The 27,276-nt window shown below is 32.8% G+C and overlaps 1 non-coding gene across 1 annotated transcript; it reads right to left on the bottom strand.

Annotated features, from left to right (window-relative positions):
* Positions 1–21,904: 21,904 nt before the first annotated feature.
* LOC135277879 (U1 spliceosomal RNA) lies at positions 21,905–22,068 on the bottom strand. The gene has a single exon (XR_010345454.1). It is a non-coding gene; the product is annotated as a U1 spliceosomal RNA (small nuclear RNA).
* Positions 22,069–27,276: the final 5,208 nt, after the last annotated feature.

Raw genomic sequence — 27,276 nt, 5'->3', positions numbered from 1 at the left:
ATTGTATAGGTGATTACTAGACATCAACTGGCCTCTCAGACTGTGAGTGAATTAAATATGCTAGAAAACCGTGCTTCTCAAAAGATTTTTACTATTAACTCAGCATTACTAAAGGTCTTTGAAGAGATTTCACCATCACAGTCTCTTTTTCTTAATCCTGTATTTGCAAATATTTGTCCTCAATCTTAAAGAGGTTAGATTTTCAAACACTATACCATGGAAATTATTGGTCTCTGTGGAAAAGACCATCGACATTTGTCTCATTAAAATTTCACTGAAGAACACTGATTTTTTCAGGTAAGCTAATTGAGCATAAAAGAAAAATAAAAGTAGAACTAAAACAATTACTTGCAACTTCAGCCTGTATTATTCTAGTTCAGAAAATAGTTTCTGAAATTATTAGAAATTTTTTTTTGAGACAGAGTCTTACTCTGTTGCCCAGAATGGAAGTACAGTGGTGTGATCTCAGCTCACTGCAACCTCTGCCTTGCAGGTTCAAGCAATTCTCTGCCTCAGCCTCCCAAGTAGCTGGGATTACAGGTGCCCACCACCACACCAGCTATTTTCTTTTGTATTTTTAATAGAGACAGTGTTTCACCATGCTCTCCAGGCTAGTCTGGAACTCCTGACCTCAGGTAATCCACCTGCCTCACCCTCCCAAAGTGCTGGGGTTACAGGTGTGAGCCACCATGCCCAGCCAAAACTTTTTTAATGATAAATATACTTTATGATAAACACTGTTGAGATCAACTAGATTTTCCTTTCAGGAAATGTCATCTGATTGCAATACATATTTCTTGGCAAAAATAAACTGTTTTATATAAAAATCAACTGTTTTATATATTTATATATATAATATAAAGGGTAGCCCCCATTAGGCTTGCATACATTTTCACTGAAACATGGTCATTCTAACTTACCTGTTAGATATTAACTGGAAGAAAATGGCTGAATATTGATTTTGCTACTAATGTGTGCATCTATATATGTATGTATATGTGTAATATATTAATACATATGTAATAAAATTTTAAAAATGCAAATCTGAATGTATTTGTCAGAAGAAGGGTCAAATAAAGTTAGTTCTACTTCCCTTTCATTCTCCATCACCTAATCTTATTCTTTTAACATCACACTGACTAATTTGCAAAACTGATGATAAGGAAAACCAAACAAAAAGCAAACACTCTATTTTCTAATTCTTTAATACTTATTTGAATTAGAAATTAGAAGGTTTCTAATTCATGAATAATGATTATGTAAGGAGAAAGAGATAACATTTCTGGTAAAACTTTAAATAAAAAGACAACAGTCCTTTGTACTTAAGGTAACAAGTAATAATGAGTGATCACTAAGAGACGGACACTTCAATGGGTTATTCATGAACATAGCTATCTAGTGACATTATTTATATTTAGCTAGTTATAGCTCTGATTTCCAGGGGCAAAACAATGTTTTCATGGTCATTTTATTAACAACCAATACAGTAGCATAAAAATTAATTATGTTGAATAAGTACTACAATTTAATAGATATATTCACAAATCTCCATCTATTTAGAAGCAATTCTTTTATTAAAGCCATTGCCATTTTAATTTGCATTTGATATACTAACAAAAATTGAATATTAATTAAATGCTAGCATGCCCGCTTCTTTGAGCTTTTTCCCCTGTCTCACGGCAGTCAGCCACAGCAATGCTGGCTTTCATGCAATGTGAACCTTTGCTATTGCTAAGTTTCCAAACACTCATCTCCCTGGACCCTTGCTAAGGAGTTAAATCTTGTGTTACAAGACAGTGCTCCAAAGCAAAAGCAATTTTATATCAACTTAAGCCTTTAGGATCTCCCCAAGGCAAACATTCCTGAAATATTTGAGCTGGGTCCTGCAGATACATTGCCTGAAGATCTTCTCACTTTAGCATTCCCAGCACTTCCCAAGGCAGGTGATGCTGAGATTTGGGCCCCCCAACCCCACCATTCCAGATCTGACGACCAGGAGAGAATATGGGAGCAGATCCTAAGGAAGATTCTCATTGTTATAAGACACCAGCTTTATTTGAGTTATCCTTATGATCTTCAAATTAAAAAAAAAAAAATGTCTCTACCTTTCAGCAAAAAGGAGGGAGCCAGTTCAACAGGCTTGGAGGATCCAAGAGATTCTGGGGATTTAATTTTCTTTTAAAAAGTTCTATACATGCCTCCATCACAAATGTTAGTCTCCCAATATTCCCCTATAATGGCCCTGACTTTGACATAAGAACATTTCTTAGCCTACGATTTCAACCTTTTGGAAATTCTGCCATTCTTAACAATTATATTATATATCTAGCTTTCAGCTCAGTTGACTCTCCAGCTACAGGAAATGAGTGTCCTTAAATGCTGCCCCAGAAGAGTTGTGGTACTTACACTTCGCTTTAATTTGCTGACTTATTGATCTAAGTCTGACATTTTATCTATTAAATGCATCAGTGTCACTTATCACAAGTCATTAAAAAGGACACAATTCCACAATCCTTACAGTTGCTCTTCCTTCTATACTCCTCCAACACAAGAGATAATGCACAAGGTCTTTTAAAGAGTATCTCTTTATACTTCCATTCCAGATCACCACAGATGAAAACTGTACTTCTACAAATCATAAGACTAGCCATATTCTACCCACTACTGATGATTTGGTCCTCCTGACAATCTAGCTGGAGAATGACCCACTTCCAGATCAATCTCATTGTTTGAGTTTGATCCTAGAACTATTTGAGAGTTCAATGGTCTCAGATCAGATTCCTTAGGAGAAGTGTCTTGGAGAGTATTGTGAAAGTGATCTAGTAAGGGAAAGACATCTAGGCTAAAGGACATGACAGAGCAGAACAGGGTGACAAAGCCAAGTAAAGATTTGTCTTGTCTGGAGGGTAATATCACTCTGGTCCCACAAGGAGGTGTCAGCACAGGGTCTTCACACTTTGAGACAAAGGAGGTACTTTAACTCCTGTCATTTAGTCATTGAGTATTGAAAGTTTAGATGAGGACTAGGGTAGTTAAGTACTCGGGGTAGGTTATCCCAACCCCATAGTGGGTCTTTAGAAAAGGAGTATCCATATGATCTAGCAGCCAACCTGCACAACATCTAGGGGATAGGCGCACAGCCCAGTGTTGGGGATCTGGATAGGTGACACAACATACCCCAAAGACTTCACATCTCAAAGTGTTTTGGCTACTGGAAATATGACCAGAAAATCCCTCAGTTTTCTCAAAAAGATAACAGAAGGAAGATCACCAGTAGGAATTCAGAATAATGACACAAAGATGTGTCAGTGACACAAAAAAGATGAAAGTTATTGTAAAACACTAGAAATTCTTTTAATGCTAGAAACGCTTATCAAGCATGCAGAACTTTACAACATAACATTGTCTCTAATATACCCATTTATTCATTCATCAAATATTGTGATCAATATGACAGATGCATAAAGAGTGCCAATTATGTGCCACTTGCTGGGCAAATCCCTGGGGTGAAAGCAGCAAATATCATGCCTGTGCCTGTCTTTGTGTAGTCAAGAGCGCAGGAGGATTATATTCAAAGACACAGATTTCAATCATAAATAGAATATAGTATTAACAGATCTGTGAGTGGAGACAGTTTGGATGGAAAAAATGAGCCCAAAGGATGGGATATTCATTATCTATTGAGGAGAATGAAAAAATTTATTAAAGATTAAATGCAGATTTAAATATGTTGAAAAATAAGAGCTTGCTAGTCAAGCAAGTCCATTGTTTTAGAAAAAAAATATTTTCTTTAAAAAGATATTGTCATGTATGTGGGCATGTAGCCACAGCGATAATAATAGCTTTGTATCTTCTAAACTGGAAAACTTAAGGTGGCCTCTGAGCTTCCTACTTGACACATTCATCCATTTATGCATTCATTCATTCACCTATTTGTTTTCCAATATGGATATACAAAGGGCATTTTAGTATACCTATGTTTTCATGAGGTTCAGATTTCACAAGAATGCTATTGTAATTAACCAGCGTATGAAACCAATTTTTAAATTCTATACCCATTTTTATGTGGTAATACTAATGTAACTCTGAGATTTAAGGCTCAACATGGTAAGAAAGTCTTGTTGTCCCTTTCAAGACTCAATACAGAGTGGCAGCTTGGAAAATTATTTGCAAGCCAGCTGTGCATTGAAATACTAGAAATCTCACAGAAAGAATGCAGATTTCAGGGATTTGTGATCAGAACTCTAAGGCTGTTTGTTGTTATTTCACAAGTAAATGCTCAGGACTGGTCTCAGCTTAAAATAAGATAGGATTTTTTTTTGGTTTTGCATTTGAAAATTTGTACAGAAATATTTGTGTCTTAAGATTTGTTCACAACAGATACTCCTTCTGTGATTCTGTGAGAGGAAAATTGATGTTTATGTGCAAAACGGCGTCAACCACAAACGACCTTAATTTGTTGTATTATTATAATTTTAAAATAGTTTAACGGGTACTTTTAATATATTATTCCAAAATTCTGCATAAACCTGTTGAGAAAATGCCAAACTGGCCCTGGTCTGTTATCATATGCTGTCACGCTTTATGATTCCTACATAGTTTATTTAAATTCAGTTTGTGACAAATTTACTGATTGTTAGGAAGTCATACTGATCATTCAAAAATAAAAATGAGTTAATTACACAATGAAATTGACTGCACCAAAAATTTACTCTGGTTATTTTTGCCCAGAGCCTTACTCAATATTTTCTTTAAATTTTCTGATCCCACTTTGGTTTAAATGAATATTTGTTTCTTCTGAAGCTTGGGGGTAAAAAGTAAGTGTCATATGATTTAATTCATATGGTATATTCATAATAAGCAAATCCATAGAACAGAAAAAAAGATTAGGGTTTGACATAGAATGAGGGAGGTTGGAATTTGGAGTAATTTCTTCATAGTACAGAATGATTTTTCTGGGTTGAAAATGTTTTTAAACTAGAGAAAGGTGGTAGTTGCAAACTATTGTGACTGAATTGAATGGCACAGAATTATACACTTTACAATGGCTAATTACACATTGCATGAATCTCACTAAAATAAAAAAATATATAAATATACATATTTGTCCATATATGGAAGTTTTTCATTATATATTAAAATAATCACCTATTTGATGAAAACTAGTTGTCTTAAAAGTTATTTCTCTTTGCCTTTAACTTTTAAAAATATAAACATAGTATTTGCATTGTTTTAAAAACCTCAGAATTTGTTCTCATATAGTGCAATATTATTTTTAAATAATCATATAAATATAATTTTGTCACCATGTCTATTCACTTATGTTTTTAACCTACCATTCCTCATAAAATACAATTTTTTGACTCCATTCCCAAAGAGAATATTCTGGCTTATTTTTTGACTTGCCTGTTCACTGTCATTTGGAAAAATCTTGTCACTCCATTTTCAGTATTCTAATCATTTCTTTGACTTTCCTGTCTTCTGAAAATTATGCCATAAAAATATTCATACTTTCCTGTCATTTATACCTTATCATGTCTCTCTCTAAATTCATCTAGGGACTCTTCTTTGCTATAAATATTATTTTAAAGTCAAATCTCTGCATTTTGTATAAATATGATCTATTTTGACAGAAGCTTTCATTCAAGAGTTCAAAAAAGCTCGAATTCAATAAGCATAGTTATACATAATAAGAGTGCACATTTTTAAAAGATGTCTGAATTCATCGGGCAATATATGAACACAGGTTTATTCTAATTTGTAAACTTTATGATTCTGAGCTAACAAAGTAGTTACAGAGTTAGAACTAAAATAATACAAATAATTACAGAATAACACAAATGAATTTCAGGATATTTGACTTTCAAACTTATAAAATAATGGAAAATATGACATTTCTTAAAATGAAAATATGCCTCTTCATTTGAAATAGTAAATACTTTACAAGATATTATTTCCATGTAAGAAATAAAGATTAGATTGATAGATTAGAGATAAGTTATTCAACCAGGTACTAGATGTAATAGAGGAGGTAAAAGGCATGTTTACAATGTTTACCTTGAGTCTTAGTCCATTTGACTGCTATAACAAAATACCTCAGGCTGGTTAATACGTTGTTAATATGTCCTTTGCAGGGACGTGGTTGAAGCTGGAGAGCATAATTCTCAGCAAACTGACACAAGAACAAAAACCAAACACCTCATGTTCTCACTCGTAAGTGGGAGTTGAACAATGAGAAAACATGGACACAGGGAGGGGAACACCACACACCGAGGCCTGTTATGGGGTGGAGGCCTAGGGGAGGGATAGCATTAGGAGAAATACCTAATGTAGATGATGGGTTGGTGAGTGCAGCAAACCGCCATGGCACCTATATATCTATGTAACAAACCTGCATGTTCTGCACATGTATCCCAGAACTTAAGTATAATAATAATAATAAAAAGAAAGAACGACAAATTATTTTTCACGTTCTGGAGGCTGGGAAGTCCAAGATCAAGGTGCTGGCAAATTCAGTGTCTGGCAAAGGTGGCTTTCTCTGCTTCAAAGATGGCACCTTCTGTTGCATCCTCACATGGCAGAAGGGAAAAATATTTGCACATCCACGAGGTAGGAGTGCTCTAATGACCTAATCACCTCCCAAAGGCCCACCACCTAGTACCATCACCCTCGGGGGCAAGTTGTCTCTAATCAACTTTGTTGCACACATCCAGGTTCATAGCACCTTGGGTGAGCTTGGACTAAAAGACTTCTGTTTTGTTTCATTTATCCTTGCCTTTAGGTTTCATGAGGAACATTAAAAATTACAATCTGTCTATTTATATATATACATTTTTTTGAGACAGAGTTTTCGCTCTTGTTACCCAGGCTGGAGTGCAATGGTGCGATCTCGGCTCACCGCAACCTCCGCCTCCTGGCTTCAGGCAATTCTCCTGCCTCAGCCTCCTGAGTAGCTGGGATTACAGGCACACGCCACTGTACCCAGCTAATTTTTTGTGTTTTTAGTAGGGACGGGGTTTCACCATGTTGACCAGGATGGTCTCGATCTCTTGACTTCGTGATCCACCCGCCTCGGCCTCCCAAAGTGCTGGGATTACAGGTGTGAGCCACCGCGCCCTGCCCATTTATATTTTTCATGTTGTTTTTCTTTAAGAAGATGAAAGATTTGTTTTAGTTTGAAAGACAATACTTATTTTTGGGGAAAAAAAAGCATATACTCAATTACTATTTATGCAAAAATGCATTAAAGATATGTTCCAAAATGGAGAAATTTAAGAAAAAATGGCAAAAGCTAACTGTCTCTGCTAACCAATGTAAAAGATTGCATGAGCAGTGTACTTTATAAGACATCTATATTTATCATACAGTCATATGACCATATATATTCTTGGCAAGGTAGATATGGAATTATCTGATTTTTGTTTTCCTTTGTTCAGCTTTTCTTATAACAAAATAAATGAAAACAAAATAATACTTAGATTTCACAGCCCTTTGTAAAAGACATTTAAATGTTGATTTGAATTGTTCAGACACTGTGAAGTCACAGAGTAAAAATACAATCAATGACTAAAATTTTCATTTGCTATTTTCTTGCAATTTTGGCAATGTTCCAATAGAGAGTCCTGTAGAATGTACATCTGTGCACTTTTTGAAATCTCATATTGTAGTGAAAGCAAGGAACTGACAGATACTATTGTAGCCTCAATCTAGACTATTTTATCTTGTTATTGATATTTAAGTTACATAATTCTAAAAGTGCTAGATTTAAATTGTTGCATTTTCTTATTTTTTCTTACACAGGCCAAAAGCTGGGATTAAATCTTTATGACTGAAAATGAATGCTCCTTTACTGAAATAAACAGTTGTCATTTTGTTACACTAAAGGTTAATCCAGGGTCTTTATTGTGCTGCTGGCATGTTATACATTTACATTTTTGTATATTGACTATCTCTGTCCATACTAGGCCAAGTAATCATCTATTCTGATTATTGCTGTATTCTCACGCCTAGGACAACATCTAGGACTTCACAGGCACTTCAAATATATTCTTGAATGATGATTAAAGGAAGAAACAAATGACAGATACATGGTTTACTCTTTCAATCTGTGTTTTGTTCATCAATTTTAATATTTATTTCATCTCTTAAAAAAATATATATATATATAAGTTATTGCCTAACAAAATAAAAGATGGTTTCACAAATATTCTTACCTGAATATGTCATTATTACATAGAGAATTAGAAATGTTTGGAAAGTGTGCATATTGTGAAATGGAAATATAGTATATATGAAACATGAGTTCTGTGTGTGTTGCATTTGAAGAGATAGTAGGGTTCAAAGAAATAATTTAAAAGCAGTTGCTGATATGGTTGAGAGCTGTAAAATGTGGTAATAAATAGCTGGAGTTTTAAGTCCTTAAATCTTATTATTTTTTAGTATAGATAATTTTCTTTGTTTAATTTGTTATATTAAAACTTTGATAATTGCAATATTAAAATATTAAAACTGGAAGTATGGATTTGTACATAATAAAAAAGCAGTTTTAATTTTAAGACTCCACGTTGCATTTCTAAACCCCAGGGACTAAAATGTAATCAATAAATTTCCTATGCAAATAGAGACCTAGATAGTGGTGAAAAAGGAATCACTGGACTCATGGAAATAAGAATACATAAGTCAAAATGAAAGAAATAAAATATGAATATTATATGAAGGAAACAAGGCCAAGATGATTATAATCACTCTGGTTTAGCTATTTTTGAGCGTCCCTAACAGTTCACTCAAATCTAACACGGTTATCACTTATAACTAACCACCTTTCATTTTGTCAAATTTTCAGAATAACTCTTCACATCATTATTGAAGTTTTACTTCAAGACTTCAATTTTAAAAGTTTCAATTATAGTGAAATGGGAAGATCCCAAGAATATGTAACTAGATCTATATCCCTTTTGAAGTTAAAGCTGAAGTTCCCAGACCAAAACATCGGAATGCTCTGGACAAGAGAGGCCAACATGTAATAATGAAGAATAATTTTTGCAGAAGCCCTGTAGTTCTTAAAAGTTTATAATGATGTTTTCAGACATGCAGCAAGAATTGAAAACAACAAGTAGCAGACAGTAGCATGCAATGACCAAAGTTTAGGACCAAGTCTCAGGTTTGTCTGGAAAAGATGTGAAAACAAAGCTGAGCCCCATCCTGGAAACCACGTAGAATGTGACCCACTAGCAAGGATGAACTGAGCTTACTTGGCTAAGCGAACACCCTTGAACTTGTAACAAAGACAGTAAAATAATGCCAGGGAATCAAAGGAGTTGTATTCTACTGAGGCCAGTATTTGAGGTCAAAGAAAAAGTAGAAATTGAGAATCAAGCAGAAATTGATTAGAAATCACTTGAAATAAAAATCATTGTTAATAAAAAGTGTCTAGTAGATAGCTTAAAGATGGAAGATTATAATTATAAAATTTCAAGTATGGTTAATAGAAAGTAATGACATTCAAAATTTTAGACAATATAAATAAATCACAGAAATGCAGTTTATTAATCTATCAATGGGATTGGATTTTTTTTTCCTTCAACCAATGAGGTACTGCTGAAAATAAATTTTTATAAGAAAATAAGATTTTTTTGTGACTTCCAGTTTTATATGTCATGAAATATAATTACTTTTTAAAAAGGAATTTCTCATGGTGATGTTCTTTACTGCAATGACATGTACTATTCACTTTCATGACCAGTCATTATTTTAATGAAGACAGATATTTTGAAGGAAAGCTTTGCATGGGTAGCTGGGGTTGGAGAGCCATCTCTCTTCTTTCAAACTAAAGAAATAAGACTTTTCTCCCTTTTCTGGAAGATGCTATAATGTTAAGATTCAAGTAAAAAATACTCAGTTCTGATGTTGTCTTCTAATTGTTAAGGGCGTCAACTCATAGCAGTTTTTATTCTAACAAAGTAAAACTGCTGCCGGGCGCGGTGGCTCACCCTGTAATCCCAGCACTTTGGGAGGCCGAGGCGGGTGGATCACGAGGACAAGAGATCGAGACCATCCTGGTAAGCATGGTGAAACCCTGTCTCTACTAAAAGTACAAAAATTAGCTGGGCGTAATGGCGCGCACCTGTAGTCCCAGCTATTCGAGAGGCTGAGGCAGGAGAATCGCTCGAACCCGGGAGGCGGAGGTTCCAGTGAGCCGAGATGGCGCCATTGCACTCCAGCCTGGCGTCTGTCCATGGAGCAAGACTCTGTCCCAAAACAAACAAACAAACAAACAAACAAACAAGTAAATAAATAAAATAAAACTGCTATATGGACTAATAGCTGAGACTGATGCATAAAATAAACATCTTGACAGGAAATAGGCTTTAAAAAGTTCTACTAACAATAACTCTTCCGGAGAGCTAAGTCCTCAGTACATGTTGCATCCACTATCGTCGGTTCTTTTCTGTATCATTTTAAACAGTAATCCACATTTCAGCTCTCAAGCAAGAGCAAGCGTCACATAATTGTAAAACAAAGTTTCTACACACTTTCATGAGACGTGGTCTCACATAGCTTCTTAGAGTGTTCATATACATTTATACTTTAAGGTTACAAGAAATAATGAATACACTACATATATGAATAATTTTGGTGGTATCGAACCATGAGCCAGAAATGACTTTTATTTTGATCACGAAAGATGTAACACACAGTTATGACTCAAACACTGTAGTTCATATGACTCATTTAACTATTAGTTTATGAATCTTTGGTTTAACTGATCCACAGTATTGTCAACTTTGTGGTTTTCTTTTTTTTTTTTAATACAACAGCTTTGTAATTTATCAGTCACTTAGAAACATAATGGCAAAAAATAATATAATCATAAGAGAAACAAAAGAACATAATATTTTGAACAAAAATAATGAGAAGCATTTGAGACAGAGAGACAAAATGAGAAAGAAACATCAGCAAAATTTAATTAAAGGACATTCAACAAGCTAGTAGGCAGAGACACATATTTCAGAACAAACAAAATAATTCTATAAAGATAGAAGCTATTTTCAGATTGATCTACATAATTTAAGCAAACCCATCAAGTTTCAATGGGATATATTTTAATTAAAAAAAAGACATCTAAGTTTATCTAGTACAATATATATTAGAAATTCATAAAAGTTAAACTATGGGGCCTTGGTACTAGAAAAGACAAAAGAGAAAATGGAACAGTAGGCAAGGTATCATGTTTGTATGAAAAGTAGTATTTGAAAAAGGTGACATTTTAAGTCAGTAGATTTATCAAATATTTAGCCAGGGAAAAAATTAATTTGATATGGCTTGAAGAAAGAAAAAATATTAGAAAAATATTTCATGTTATATAACTCAAAATAAAATAGAAATTACATGAGAACATTTGTAGTTTATAAAACATTTGATGAAGTGGTTATTTTAGATATATATCTACAAAAGAACTATGATGACTTCTGATTTTATTTTTACCCCATGCTACGGGATAAATGGAATTCTTGGCCACTGCCAGAAAATTATCTTAAATTTATGAATTAATTTACCAAGAACTGAATAGGGTTAGAAATTAAAAAGCAAGAATACTCTAGTCTTTACCCTAAGCCATCTGTGAGCTGGTGCTTATTGCTCCTGTGTGAAGAAATCCTTAGCCAGAAGTCCCAGCGACTGCCAGGAGCAATGATTTTTTTTAAATATATATTTTATTGCATTTTAAGTTTTGAGGTACATGTGAAGAACATGCAAGATTGTTGCATAGGTACAAACATGACTTTGTGATTTTCAATTCATTAAATCTATTTTCCCTGTGGGTACTTTCTTGCACAACATTGAATCCTGACACTTACATGATATTACATGCACTGGAAAATCTCCTAATTTTTCTTCAGAGAAAATAAGGAGAAAGAACAGAAAGCCTGAGAAGAATAACATGACTAAGAACTAAAGATAGATTTCCCATCATGATTTAACAGGAGCCCTTTTATTTCCAATGCCTTATAAATATCTACTAAAATGCAATCAAAACATTAACGACCAAACAGAGTTCCTTTATGTCCATTAAATGCAAGACATTGTGTTCAAGATACTGTGCTGTAAGAAAGACTCTAGTATGATATTGCCCTTAAAGGGTGTAAATTCTAACTTCTATGCCTAAATTCAGGCATAGCAAAAAGAAGAAGAGAAGGACAAACGCAAAAAAAATTCTAAAATATGGTATTTAAAATGTATTTATAGACATGACACTCAAAAACAGTTTAGAGATAAAAAATTAAAAATAGCAGAACTATTGTGGATATATGGAAAATGAGTATATGGAAAACACTAAAATATTTGATGATAATAAAATATTTGATTTAAATATCATATTTAAATATTAAAATGAAGATGGTTGTTTTCTTACATAGTTCATAGAAATGAAAGTTAAGCATAACTTAACTATTATGTAGTTCATAGAAATGAAAGTTAAGGCAAGCAAAGTTCATAAACACACTAATAAATGATAGAGTAAGAATGAAACATACATATTTTGATTCCAATACACCAGTTCTTTTTCCATACTTTTAAGAAAATATTTATTTCACATATTCAGGCTTCCCAAAGAGCAGTTAATACAATATCTATAAATTATATATTCTAAAATGCTCCTGAAATACTTATTCATTCATTCAGAAGTATATTTTATTTATATCATTGTTTTCCTAATCTTATGCTAACTGAAAGAAATATCCTACTGACTAATTGACACACTTATTCTAAGTTAGTAGAAAGAACGTATAAGAGATAAGGCTAGAACACATGTCAGCCACTTGGAAGATGTAAGATGTAAAATAGCAATTTGGAGCTATATTAAACAGGTAAATCTTCAAGGAAAACCAAGTCAGAATTAATGACTTATAGAAACTAATAGATTTCTGAAGGCAAAGTGGATCAAAGAAAGACAAATAAAGTACATTGTTCAGTATGTGGCCTATGTGAAATTTGATTTGATCAAAATCTAGTGCTGTTTTCTAATAAGAGATAAATTGTGTGTATACATGTATATGTATATTTAAGTGGAGTTACTTGGTTAATAGACCTTGTATATTAGAAGTAAAAGTTGACTAAATACAAATAGAAATAATTTAAGTTTTGAAAGCATGGATTGATAAAATAAAGTAGGTATGTCAAGAAGATTAATGAATCATCATTACAAAAATCATTAGTACTACTTGGTGTAAGGTAAGTAAGATTGAGTGTGGAGATTTAAAGATTTTGAAGACAGAGAAGAAAAACAACACACAGGATCCTCTAGGTTCTCCTTGTTTTATAGAAATGTACCCAGGTCAGGCAGAGTTAGACACCCCATTGACAGGTCTCAAAATTGGGGACATTTCCCCATTGGTTTTTCAGATTTATAGACTGATATGAGAGTGTCTAACTGCCATCTATTTAAACACGTAAAACCACAGGTCTCTGAGTCCAGAAAGGTAGTTGGTAAGCAGGCAAAAGAAGCCAATACTGGTAAAAAAAAGAAGCCAATACTGCGCTGAGGAGTTCACATACAAATACTGTATGCTGATATTAGGAGGCTTCCTGCTTGTGAAGAGTGGGATCAAAACAGCTGAAACTCCCTTCCTGCCAAGCACAAGGAAGGAAAGAGTAGGATTTGTTCATGGCATTCTGGTTAATTCCTCTCCTCACTCTCCATAGTTAGATCACAATTTCTCTCTCTCTCTCTCTCTCTCCCCCTCTCAGAATGGAGTCTGGCTCTCCTGTCCAGGCTGGAGTGCAGTGGCATGATCTCGGCTCACTGCAACTCCAGCCTCCAGGGTTCCAGCGATTCTCCGGCCTCAGCCTCCCTAGTAGCTGGGATTACAGGCATGCCCCCGCCTCCATGTTCGTCAGGCTGGTCTCATACTCTGGACCTCAGGTGATCCGCCCGCCTCGGCCTCCCAAAGTGTTGGGATTAAATGTGTGAGTCACTGCTCCCAGCCCTTAGATCACAATTTCTAAGAGTCCAAGAGGTTGTCTTTGTTGTTTTATTTAATTTTGAATCCTTAGAATTTAGCAATAGGCTCAGTAAGTGTTGGAAAAAAGAGAAGAAATGCAGGGTTGAAAAAACTAGTTAAGACTTTTGTTTTCCTGTTTTCAGTTTTGATGTGAATGAGCATCTTTAACCATTTTTGTTAGAACATCTCTAATGTACTATTCAGCTCTGAAAATTTATGACTTTCATAAACTAACTTTGACACTAATAAGCTAATATAAACTACATTCTTTTAAAAATTTTGAAGACAGTATTTTTTATTTTTCCACATTTTCTAGCAAATATGAAGAAAAACAATAATTTATTCCCTTTATCTAGGATAAGGTAATAATATTGTTAACATCTTTATATAGCAGATTATTTTAAAGTAGCTTTGCAGGGACATATAAAATTTTTTAAAAAATATAATCTGTTTTAAAAATTAATCTTGTCATAACTTTGCAGAAATAGCATTTTTCATGCATATATACATGGAACTGCCCCAAAATATGAGTCTTCTAGACAACTATACTGAGAAAATAGAAATAATTATATTCAAACTAAGAAACTGCATCCAGGGAAGAGGTTAAGTAAATGATGATATTTCTGGACCGAATATTATTTTATCATAAAATAATGTTTATTTTATCAAATATTATGGTTTTGTAGCATGTGCTTAGAAATCAAATACACCTGGGTATAAATTCTGTACCACGTAATTACTGAAACAATTAGGTACTCAGTTGTATCAAATATAATTTGGCATAATATAACTTGTTGAGTTACATTGAATATTGCTGATAATTGATTTCAGTTGCTTTTACAATTTTTGGCAAATAGTGTAGAAAAACAAATTATATCCTTTGCTCCCATTTTTACTAATATACATCCAGTCACCAAATATGATTATGAATATTATATAATTCACCATTGGATAATTATTAGATTGGTTAATCTAAGAGGCATATTTGTACCTATTATTGAAAACAGAGAATGTATAGAAAAGCTAGAAATTTGTATGCCAAATGGAAAAATGCAGGTTTTCCTGGCTACACATTCTGTATCTCTTATTTGCAAATGCCTTTTTTAAAATTAGAAAGGTTGTTATAAACAAGCAATTAAAAATTAATGATATAGTAAACAAACAACTAATAGTTGCTATCATATTCCTTGTTGTATCCTTATATTTGTATAAAGAATTAATTCTTTAACAAGAATTACAAAATATACTATTTAAAAAGTACAGAATTGTATTTTTTTAATATTAAATCTAAAGCTGCAGTTTTCACGTGAGAACACTGTCAGCTTCGGTAAGAGAATTTCATGAAATTCAGAAAATAAGTTGACAAGCACTCTTTCTTCTGCATTTCCTGAAAGTGTGTGAGTAATGTTAGTAATTATTTCTCCCTTAAAAAATTGTTGGACTTGAGGCCAGGAGCGGTGGCTTACGCCTGTAATCCCAGCACTTTGGGAGGTCAAGGCAGGCAGATCACGAGGTCAGGAGTTTGAGACCAACCTGACCAATATGGTGAAACTTCGTCTCTACTAAAAATATGAAAAATTAACCAGATGTGGTGGCATGCGCCTGTAGTCCCAGCTACTCAGGAGGCTGAGAAAGGAGAATCACTTGAACCTGGGAGGTGGAGGCTGCTGTGAGCTGAGAGCGCACTGCTGCATTCCAGCCTGGGCGACAGAGTGAGACTCTGTCTCAAAAAAAGAAAAAAAAAATGTTGAAGTTGAATACTAAACTGTAATGGCCTGCATTGTTCCTTGTGGAAACATTCTTTAAATTGTAAGCTATCAGATCAGGTGTGGTGGGTCCTGTCTTAACTCAGCTACTGGGTAGGCTGAGGCAGAAGGACCCCCTGAGCCCACGAATTCGAGGCTACAGTGAATTATGATCACACCACCGCACAATTTTTAAGAAAAAGAAAAAAACTGTTAATAACATTGCCATCTTATTGCTAATGAGCATCTTCTCTTTTATCCTTATCAGTCTAGTTAGAAGCTGATTTATTTTATCTTTTTAAGAAATCAGCTTTTAAATTCATTGATTTCATTCTATGTTCATTCTCTTTTTCAAAGATTTCTGCTTTTATCTGTATTATAACCTTCCTTTTAATACTTTGGTTTTAACTTTATCTTTTCTTTCTTAACATCTTAAATTAGGAACTCATTTCTCATTTCTACTTCCTGAATTTTAGATCTTCCTCCCTTCCTACTATAAGAATTTAATATCTTTCTTAATTTAAGAACGAATTTCTCATTTCTACTTTCTGAAATATTAGATCTTTCTTCTTTCCTGCTATAAGAATTGAAGATTATAGTTTTCTTCTAAACACTGCATTGTCCCTCTTAATTGTGATATGCAGTATTGCATTCTTATTTAATTTGATTCAAATTCTTTTCTAACTTTTTGTTGAGTTCTTTAATTCATGAATTATTGTGAAGTATGCTGTTTAATTTCCAAATTTAATTTCAATTTATTATAGTTACAGAATATATTCTGTATAATTTTAATATTTTAATGATAATTTATTAAAAATATGAAAATTCATATTACTTAGCCCAAAATATATACAATGTACACTATAAATAATGCACAATCTGATAATTTTTGGTGAGGAATTCCATAGATATAATTTAGTAATGATAGTTAATAATGTACTTAGGTCTCTTTGTTCTTTCTGATATTTTTTCTAGTTATTTTATTTGTTCCTAACAAAGGATTTTAAAATCTTGTCTTTTTATTGTTTATTTCTTCTTTTAATTCTCTTCATTCTTCTTTATGTATTTTTAAGTTCCGTTATGTGCAGACACATTTATTAGTGTTATATATACTCAGTGAATGTCCTATTTTATTATGAGATGTCCCTTTCTATATCTAGTAATAGTATTAGTTATGACACGTATTTTCCCTGATATTATTACAGCTATTCTTGACTGCTTACTCTTCCTGATTGAATGATTTATCTTCTTCCAATCTTTTACTTCTAGCATGTCTGAGCCATGTGTTTCTCTTAAAGATACAATATCATTATGTGTAGACTCTCTTATTCTTTCTGGGAATCTCTAATTTTAAACTGGAGTCTTTACTCAATTAACATTTTATCCAATTATTCATGTGTTTGGATTAAATGGTGCATAATGTCATATTTTTATGTCCATATCCTTCTTCATGTTAGAATTTGCATACATACTACAATTACATTGATTGTAAAGTAGCATAGCAATTTTTTAATGATTCAAAAGACATCTATTATCTCACATACTTACTTTTTTGTGACAAAAGCAGTTAGATCTACTTTTTAACAGAAATCCATGAAACAATACAATTTTATTTACTTCAGTTTTCACGTTGTACTTTACATCTCTAAAGCCCTTTATCCTACATATCTACTATTACATGTACTATGACCTAGAACTCCCCATTTCCCCTCCAAAACCTGTCCTGCCACTCACGGTAACTACCGTTTTATGTTCTGTCTTTGTATATTTGAGCTTTTCCCCCCCTTACTCTGCATATTATTGGGATTATGCAATAGTTTTATTTCTGTGCCTGTCTTATTGCCATTAGGATAATGCCCTTTATACCCACCCATATTGTAGGAAATGGCAGAATCTCCTTTTTTAAAGCTAAGTAATATTTCTTTCTTTTTCTTTTCTTTTGAGACAGGGTCTTGTTCTGTTTCACAGGCTGGAATGCAGTGGTGCAATCTCAACTCACTGCAACCTTTGCCTCCTGGGTTCAAGTGATCCTCCTGCCTCAGCCTCTCAGTTAACTGGGACTACAGGTGCACACCACCATGCTTGGCTAATTTTTACATTTTATGTAGAGACAGGGTTTTGCCATGTTGCCCAGGCTCATATCTGAGCTCAAGTGATCCACCCACCTTGGTCTCCTAAAGTGTTAGGATTACAGATGTGAACTACCACGCCTGGCCACTGATATTTCATTATATTTAAAAAACATTTTCTTCAGTGATTTGTTTGCTGATGAGCATTTAGATTGTTTCCATATATTGGCTATAGTGAATAATGCTACAATGAAAAAGGGTCTGCATTCTTACTGAATGAATTTTGGCTGTCTTCTATGGAATATGGTAGCAATTGCTGCATTATTTTCTGCTATCCAATTAATGATGAAAAAAGCTGAAGATAATAGCATACTCCAGTGTTTACTATTGACTTGATATTTTTGGTACTGTTGTTACTTAAATTGTCCTTTTCTGATTTTGTCAAAACAATTTATCCTGCAAAAATATTTAAGGTTATTTACATATTGTCATTGATCTGAAATAGTGCTACTGTGTATTTAAATGTGTTCCTCTGTTAGTTCTTCCTTCTAGTTACTTTGTTTTCTTCTCCACTATTGGGGAATTATATTGTATGATCACATGCTATAATGTTTTACTCCCTTTCTTGAAAGGTTCACTTTAAGCTGTTTAATTCTCTATAAAGCCTCTTTGAGGGTTGTAAGAAGTCATCACCCAATTCCAACTTTATGGTGCTGTTTAAACAATGGTTTTCAGTGACATAGCTTCTACAGACTGTGTTCCAAAGTAAAACGGGCAATAACTTAATCACCTCATTCACAGTCTTGGATTTTTATCTTATATTTTGAATAATTTCTTAGAACTTACTGTATTTTAATTTTTTATAGTGTGGAATTTTCTTGCGCACTTTAAGAAATGTCTGATCTTTTTTTTTTTTGAGAATTTTGCTATTGATCTATGAATAGTGTAGTGTCTCTAATTATTTGAGATTGCTAAATAATTCCTTTAAAAATGTTATATATCCTAAACTACTGTATTAAAAAAATCAGAGTTGATTTTGATCCATCTATCTATTGATCTATCTATTATCTACGTATCTATTATTTACCTGTTTTTGTTCCTCTGGTCTTTTAATTTAATAACCTAGACTTACTTCATATGTTTAATCATCTCTATTTTCCCTTTCATATTTTAAAACTGAAGCAGAAAGAAGTTGATTCATCTGTGTGAAGGTGGGTGGCTCTTATTGTCTAACACACACTCATGCTGCAAGTTTGGCAGGGACCCGGTCATCATCCCAGAAGGTCTCCAGTGTCAGAATGCAAAGGTTTTAGTCTCATGCACTTATACCCAACTAAATGTCCTGGAACCAGATGAGAGTTTATACAGTTTGCAAGCACGAGAGATAAACATATATGAGGTTAAGAGTAAATATTTGACCATTATTTATTCTGCAGACATGAGTGATAAAGAGGTGGCAAGAATATTTTGTAATATTTTGTTGAGATATTTCATTTTTTATCACTATTTCTCTCCAATTTTTACCCTCCTCTTTGTCATACCTATATCCTAAAACGATGCTTAGGGCCTGCGGTGGTTTTGATGGAATGATCCACAGCTCCTTTTATGCATCTTTAAACTTAAGCTTCTGTACTTTTGTCCAAGTAGCCAAAACTCATTCAAATGTTGTTACTCTGCTATAAATTGATTGATATATTCCAACCACTAGTAGTCATTTTCCTAGACACTTTATTGTTATGATATTATTGTGTTATACTCATATCAAATATTATTAGGAAAGAGACAGAGAGGATATAGAAATTTGTTTAGAATGTCACTTGAATATATTCATCTATTCATATACACACCACTTACATTTGATTAAATGTGATGGGTAGAAACAAATTTAAAGTAAAATATAAGTAAATAACACAAGAAAATATTAGCACATCAGCCATACAAAAATGATTTGGCCAGGCGCGGTGGTTCACGCCTGTAATCCCAAACTGTGGGAGGCCAAGGCGGGCAGATCACTTGAGGTTGGGAGTTTGAGACCAGCCTGGTCAGCATGATGAAACCCTGTCTCTACTAAAAATACAAAAATTAGCTGGGCCTGGTGGTGCACGCCTGTAACCCTAGTCACTCGGGTTGCTGAGGCAGAAGAATGCCTTGAACCCGGGAGGCAGATGTTGCAGTGAGCCAAGATCGTGACATTGCACTCAAGCCTGGGTGACAGAGGGAGACTCTGTATAAAAAAAAAAAAAAAAAAAAAAAAAAAAAAAAAAAAAAAGTTTATGTAAGCTTGTGAATTATTTAGGTATACAATTTAATTTATTTTATTAGTTGTTTTGAACCAAGTACTACCCTCAGGCAAAGGCATGATACCAATTGGTACCACTCTACCACATTTGAGGCATAATATTTTTTATAATTTTTGATCAGCCTTCAAATTTAAAATGGAGTAGCAGGACAGATGTTATTATGTTATCTAACAGTTTACCTTGAACAGAAAATGTAAAATGATGATGTAAAAAAACAATTGGAATGGATTCTGACAAATTCATCCTTGAATCCCATTTCCCCAAGCTTTGATCATCATTAAGCAGTGAGCAGAAAGATTGAGGATTTTTTAAAACAAAATCCCAGAGTGAAATTCTGAATTCCAAATTCCACTTAATAGAGCTAGATAGAAAGATATGAGGGGAATATATATATATATATATACACACACACATACATACATACACACACACACACACGTACTTCATATTTACATATACCTAAATATATATCTCTAAAATATTGAGAGACATATGTTTAACATATAAATCTATATGAATATATATATATATATATAAAATGTTCTTTAAAGAAAATTAACCATGTTTCAAAACTAAATGCAATTTATCAAAGCAAGATTTATTTTATGCCCAATGGAAAAGTAACATATCTTTATTGAAGACGTTTGTGTCTCTTCATAAAATATAAAGGAATTAATGACTGCAGTTACAAAATTATATGAGCAAGACATGAAGGTTTTTATTATTGTTATTATTCAATGCATAATACTTTGATATTTTCTAACCTTTACTTTTATTACTTTAAATATCGAGACATAGAATCTTTTCCCTAAATCTATTGTAGTTTGCTCTGGTTTTTCTTTTTTCTCTATAACAGCTGTTAGTGTTATTAAAGATATTAATAATCTGTAACAGTAATTAAGAGTTTGTCAGTTTGTATTTTATTTGTCTAAAATTTCAAAGTAAGAGAATATATATTTATTATAATAATGATTTTAAATTTTAAGAAAATGATGTGCTAAATAGAATCTTTAAAGTTAAGTAATTAATATTCTATGTTCTTAATTCTTTTGAAATCCAGTAGATATACAATAAACTGCACCCATTTTAAGTAAACAACTGCTTTTAGAAATTTTTCACTGAAATAATTGCCATAGTCTTCGAGATGGAGACAATTTCTTTCACTCCAAAAAGTTTCCTCATGCTCTTTCCAGCCAAGGGTTACCTTAATTGCATGACCCAGGCATCTATTCATCTATTTTTTGTTACTATAGATAGATTAGTTGTGCCTTTTTGAGATGATAGATTTCTTAGTTTGCCTTCTTTTTTAGAATTTGATATAAATAGTTTGAGACAGCATTTACTCCTTGATGTAAAGTTTCTTTCACTGGGCAGAATTTTTTTTGAGGCTCAGCTGTGGTATCGTGTGTGTGTGTATTACAGTTGCTGAGAAATTTTTCATTATGGGACTCCAGGCACTGTTTATCCATTAGCACATTGATAGACATTAGGTTGCTTCTTATATTGGGCTATATAATAATTATAATTTTTTGTTAAAATGATAAATATAATTATAAACAAATAGAGTCCAAATAATACTCAAATGTGAAAGAAGTGGAGTGAACATCTACAATTTAGAAAAGCATGTATAGCTACACTTTTATTTTACTAAATAATATTTTCATTTTATTTGTTAAATATAGTACAGTAACATTGATTTGGATTATAAGTATAGGACTGGATTTCACAGTGTTAACTCTGTTACCTATAGAGGCTACATTTTTTTTTCTTTTTTTTCTTTTTTTTTATAAAGCCAGGGGAAAGCGAGAACGCAGTCCCCCACTACCACAAATTATGCAGTTGAGTTTCCTACATTTGCGGAAATCTCAGGGGTCAGGACACCCGGAGTGCAATGGATAAGCCTCGCCCTGGGAAAACCACCTTCGTGATCATGGTATCTCCCCTGTCAAGTAAGTATAGAGGCTATATTTATATTCACCAGAATGACATCATCCTTACCATGCCTATTCATCTTTGAGATGTTGATATGGAGAAGGAAGACAAGAAACCAAGGCAATGTACTTTAACTTGTGAGGGTGGGGAGGAAGTTATTAGATTGCATTGGCTATGTTACTCATTAAAGTATATAGATGTAATTAACGTATTTATTACATCTGTCATAGTTAAATACATTATTTAAATTCCAAAGAAATAAAATTTACAAATTAGTCATGTTACACTTAAAATTAGAACTTATTTACATTTTTAATGCTCTTTAATCATTCATATCAATAGTATTTATTAAGTAGATTATAAAACATTTCAAAATCTGTCTAGGTTTGTATAACAAACATCTGGCAACCTTACCAAGGATTCCATATTTTCATAGAATTCTTAACTTTTTGTTTCCATAGAACGTAGCACTGCATTTGCTTATTCTTTGAAAATAAAGCTATAATTTATATTCTAAAATGCTGATTTTTTCATAATGATATTGGTATATATATACACTATATATAAATATATATAATATATAAATATATATTTATATATATAGCTATATTTAATAAATATATATTGTGTAAATATAATATAATATATATATAACTATATATAATGTATATATACCAATATCATTATGAAATATATCAGCATTTTATATATTTTTACACAATATATATTTATTAAATATAGTTATATATAGTATATATATTGTGTGTGTGTATATATAACAATATATATAAACTATATATATAACATATATATGTTGTATATATATTGTTTTTTATATATATACACACACACACTATACCCAATATATATAGTGTGTATAGTCAGTGTATATATATGTTATATATATTGTGTATATATAGTGTGTATTATATATAGTGTGTATATATAAGTACAATATATAGTGTGTATATATATAGTGTGTATATATATATTGGTATATATATTGCATATATATAATATATAACTATATATATAGTCTGTATAGATATATACACACTATATATATATTGTGTATATATAGTGTATATATATAGTGTGTGTATATATATATAGTGTGTATATATAAGTACAATATATAGTGTATATATATAAACACACACACATATATAATGACCTTACATGTATTTCAGGCATATATCATCGAAAATTTGTTCAGGTAAGTTTATGTTATCGAAATGTATACATGTTTATGTGCACATATTTTAAGAAACATAACAAATACTAAAATCTTCTAGGTAATTTTAATTAAGTTAATAAACATTTGAAATTTATTATGGAAGTGTGTATGCATATGTGTAAGTATAATTTGATACAGGTATTTTCAATACAATATTCCCTTTTTAGTAACCAAGACTGTCTTGATATTTCCCTGAGCTTGACTAAATTTAGACAGGCTTTTACTCTGTCCTCAGCCCCTGACCTCCCTCCTACTACTGCAGGTGCTTTAACTGCAGAGGTCCCACAATTCTTTTCTTAGAGCATTTAATTAGAAATCTTGTAATTGCAAACTCTTTCTTTTCTCCTTTAAAAGTAAACATTTTTAAATTTTTTGTTTGTTTTGTTTTTGCTTGTTCTAAAACCCAGGACTGTCTGTCTCAAGAATCTGGGAGCCATCTCTTTGAGATGTAATATGTAAAGGATAATGGTACCCTTATCCCTCAATCTTCATAAGGGGCTAGGACCCTAACTTCAAATATTTAAGTACCTTGCTCCAAGTTGTAAAACTATCTCTTGTCACATAGATACAAGAAAGTTTATTTTTTCTTTGAATAAGGCCAATTGTCAGACCCACCTTAAGGAAGGAGATGCAGGCACCTAGGATCACCTCCCCCTTGACCTCCACACTGCATTTTAGTAAAAGAAAAGGCTGGCAGACTGGAGCCTCCTAAATCACCTTCCTGTAAATAGCAGGCATGGTGTGGGGGAATCTCTCCAGAAGACTTTGTTTTTACTTAAACAAGATCAAAGCCCCACCCCACTCCTCCACTGACCAAGACACTTTCATATGTAATTTCTAAAACTGAAAACCCAAGACCCTTTCATATGCGGTTTCTAAGGCTGTAAACCTAAGATCCTTTCACGTGTAATATCTAGAGCGTAAGCCTATGTAAAGGCAGAGCTTCTCTTTGTTAGGGGAGTTTGGCCGTTTAGACAAAACATAATAATGCACACCTCTTCCTTCCCAGTTCCAGAGGGCTGTTTCTTGCGACCAATCCTGCTTCGACATGACCTAGATACTCCTACTCCATCTTTTAAAAACATCTTCTGTGTTTTGTTTTAGTGTGCTGTTCAGACATTATTCTGGTCTCTTTCCTTATGGCAGTAGCCTTAAACGAAGTCTTTCTTATCTGTTTCTTTTGAACAGGGCAATTTTTGCATTGCCACTAGTAGGATTTTTATTTATATTTTCTCTAAATCTTCAGGATTTTGTAATTTTTTTCATATTCTTCCTACTTTAATTTTTTTCTTGTTATTTTAATTTTCTCTTGGGTTATTCATGGACAGTTGATATTGAAATTCATATCAGTCATGTATCTGATACTATATCTACAATTGTGTCATTATGAAAAGCAAATACAACAGTTTAAATACTTTGCCTAATTCACAGATGTTTAAAAGCTGTAGATATTTCCCAATATTATATATGAATTATATTTACTTCCTGTTTTCTTATGACCAATTGCAATATAAATTTACATTTTGAGATGGAATCCTAAAAATAATGATTAAAATATACATTATTTTTCTTTTAAGTTGAATATTTTTGTTTAATTCTAGCATTCTTCAAAATTCCTTACATTTCTTTCACTTCACCATTGAAAGCACATGATTTCGTCTGGGCAAATGAGAAGACATTGCGTAAATAGTAACAGTAATGGAGCCCATGTGCTCCCACTCTTTCTCTGTCACATTTTATGGTTTCATTTCTGACTGCATATGGGACTGGATTAAATACCCATAAAACTAAAAATTACGCAAATAACATATTTCTTTTAAAATTACTGTGATTTCATCTTTCTCTTATATTTATATCAGTGCTATTTGTACAATTATAGAATATTGTTTCAGGAAGTTTTGGTAAACAGATGTGTGGTTCCTATGTAGAAACAGCTAACGATACATATGATGACACATTTGTTAGGAGAAATGTCTTACTTTTCAGGAAAGATACTGGAGGATGGTGAGTGAAATAAAATGCTTCCTTCAGAAAACATATGATAGTTCTTGGAAAAAGAATAAAATCACAATGAGGAAAAACCCACAAGTAACATAAATGACCGTAAAAATATGTGTGCTTTCCAAAAAGCAAAAATAAAATGAAAGCCTTTTAGACAAATGACAGAAATAAATACACTAAAAGTGGTATTTTCTAAAGATATATAGGTACTTACTATTAAATTATCAAAATTGTCTTAATATAATATATACTTACAGACCCAGAAAAGGAGAAGCATGGGCTTCAAAAAATCTGATCAAAAGCAAATAGATTTTCATGTTAATAGTCAGAAACTGGAAGATGATTTAGAAGTGTATCAATTAATAATTTTTTTTATGCCTGACCATTCATCACTTCCGTCTATGTATTTTCTTTCTGTAAAGTCATCTTTTAGAAAAGCATTTAATTTTAGTATAAAGAGTTCTGGTTTCAGCTCTGATACAACAGGTAAGAAGCTTGGAAGTCATCATTCCCATTGTTACAAAAAGATAGTTCAACAAATTGAAAACCCATGACTTTTCTCAGACCCATCAGGTAACTTATGTCACTGAACACATTACCACGCTGAAATACAGAGACAAATACAAGTGAGATTAGGTTATTTTGGAGCAAAAGTTATGGCAGCCATAAACTGGCAGAAATAACCAGATGATGTTTGCAAATTGCTGGAGGCTGAGTTTTGATTAGTTTGAGAGTGAGAAACTCCAGCACCCAGTCTTGGGGACACCCACGCACTTTTGTTTTGCCTCCAGGAATTCCAACAAGTTCTCTAGGTGAAGACCCAAGAAAAATTTTCATGTGGTTTTCTGGGAAAAGAAAGGTGAAAGCAATCATTTTGAAGCATTTCCAGAGAATTCTCCCTAATGAAGCCCTGCTCTCCTAATGAAACTGCTCCTTCCTTCCTTCCTTCCTTCTTTCCTTCCTTCCTTCCTTTTTTCTTCCTTCCTTCCTCTCTTTTTCTTTTCTTCCTTCCTTCCTCTCTTTCTTTTCTTTTCTTTCCTTCCTCCCTCCCTCGCTTTCTCTTTCTTTCTTTTCTTTCTTTCTTTTCTCTCTCTCTCTGACAGAGAGAATAGCAACCATTTTGAAGCATGTCTAGAGAATTCTCCATAATGAAGCCCTGTTCTCCTAATGAAACTGCTCTTTCTTTTTCCTTTTCTTTTCTTTTCTTTTCTTTTTATTTATTTATTTATTTATTATATTTTTGAGACAGAGTCTCACTGTTGCCCAGGCAGTGACATGATCTCAGCTTACTGCAACCTCCACCTTCTGGGTTCAAGCAATTCTCCTGCCTCAGCCTCCTGAGTAGTTGGGGCGCCCACCACCACACCCAGCTAATTTCGTATATGTAGTAGAGACCGGGTTCTTATCTGCCTAGGGAAAGGGCAATTAGCAACCTCAGTCCCCTCTGGTCTTCCTGTCTCACCTAAGGGGAAAAAATTAGTGTGGGAGATCAAATGGAAACACTGTCAAATCAGAGAATTTTCTACTTTATTGTGAGATACAGTGATTCTCTGCCATTTATAAATAGCTTTATCTCAAGAAGTTCAGCATATATTTGGTTGATTAAATAATTTGCATTGCTTAATTAACTGATATATAGAAAGAGAGACTTCATAAGTAATGAAAGGAAATAACTCATTGCTTTATATGTTATTGCATTTGACTCAATTTTTCTATAGAACACAATCAATATAATACACACTTTTGGCTTTACTTTATCTTCTTGGAGGGAAATTCTTCGGAACTTGTTCATATTTTTATAATGATTTCCAAGTAAATTGAAATCGTTTTTTGAACTTTTGAACAAGGATGAAATATGAAGAAGGAAACTAACAGTTACATCGATGAATGGAAATGACAGTTTGTAAATGACATTAAAATGGTTTTTAATGAAGCAAGCAAAATAAAAATAAACTTCAGCCCTATTAACTTATAACATAAATGTACAGGTGAGCA

The sequence above is a fragment of the Aotus nancymaae genome, unplaced genomic scaffold, assembly GCF_030222135.1.
Source record: "Aotus nancymaae isolate 86718 unplaced genomic scaffold, 86718_ANA_hifiasm-v0.15.2.pri h1tg000033l, whole genome shotgun sequence".
In the NCBI taxonomy this organism is placed as follows: domain Eukaryota; kingdom Metazoa; phylum Chordata; class Mammalia; order Primates; family Aotidae; genus Aotus; species Aotus nancymaae.
The sequence above is the reverse complement of the archived record's forward strand: the minus strand, read 5'-3'. Positions and strand labels throughout refer to the sequence as shown.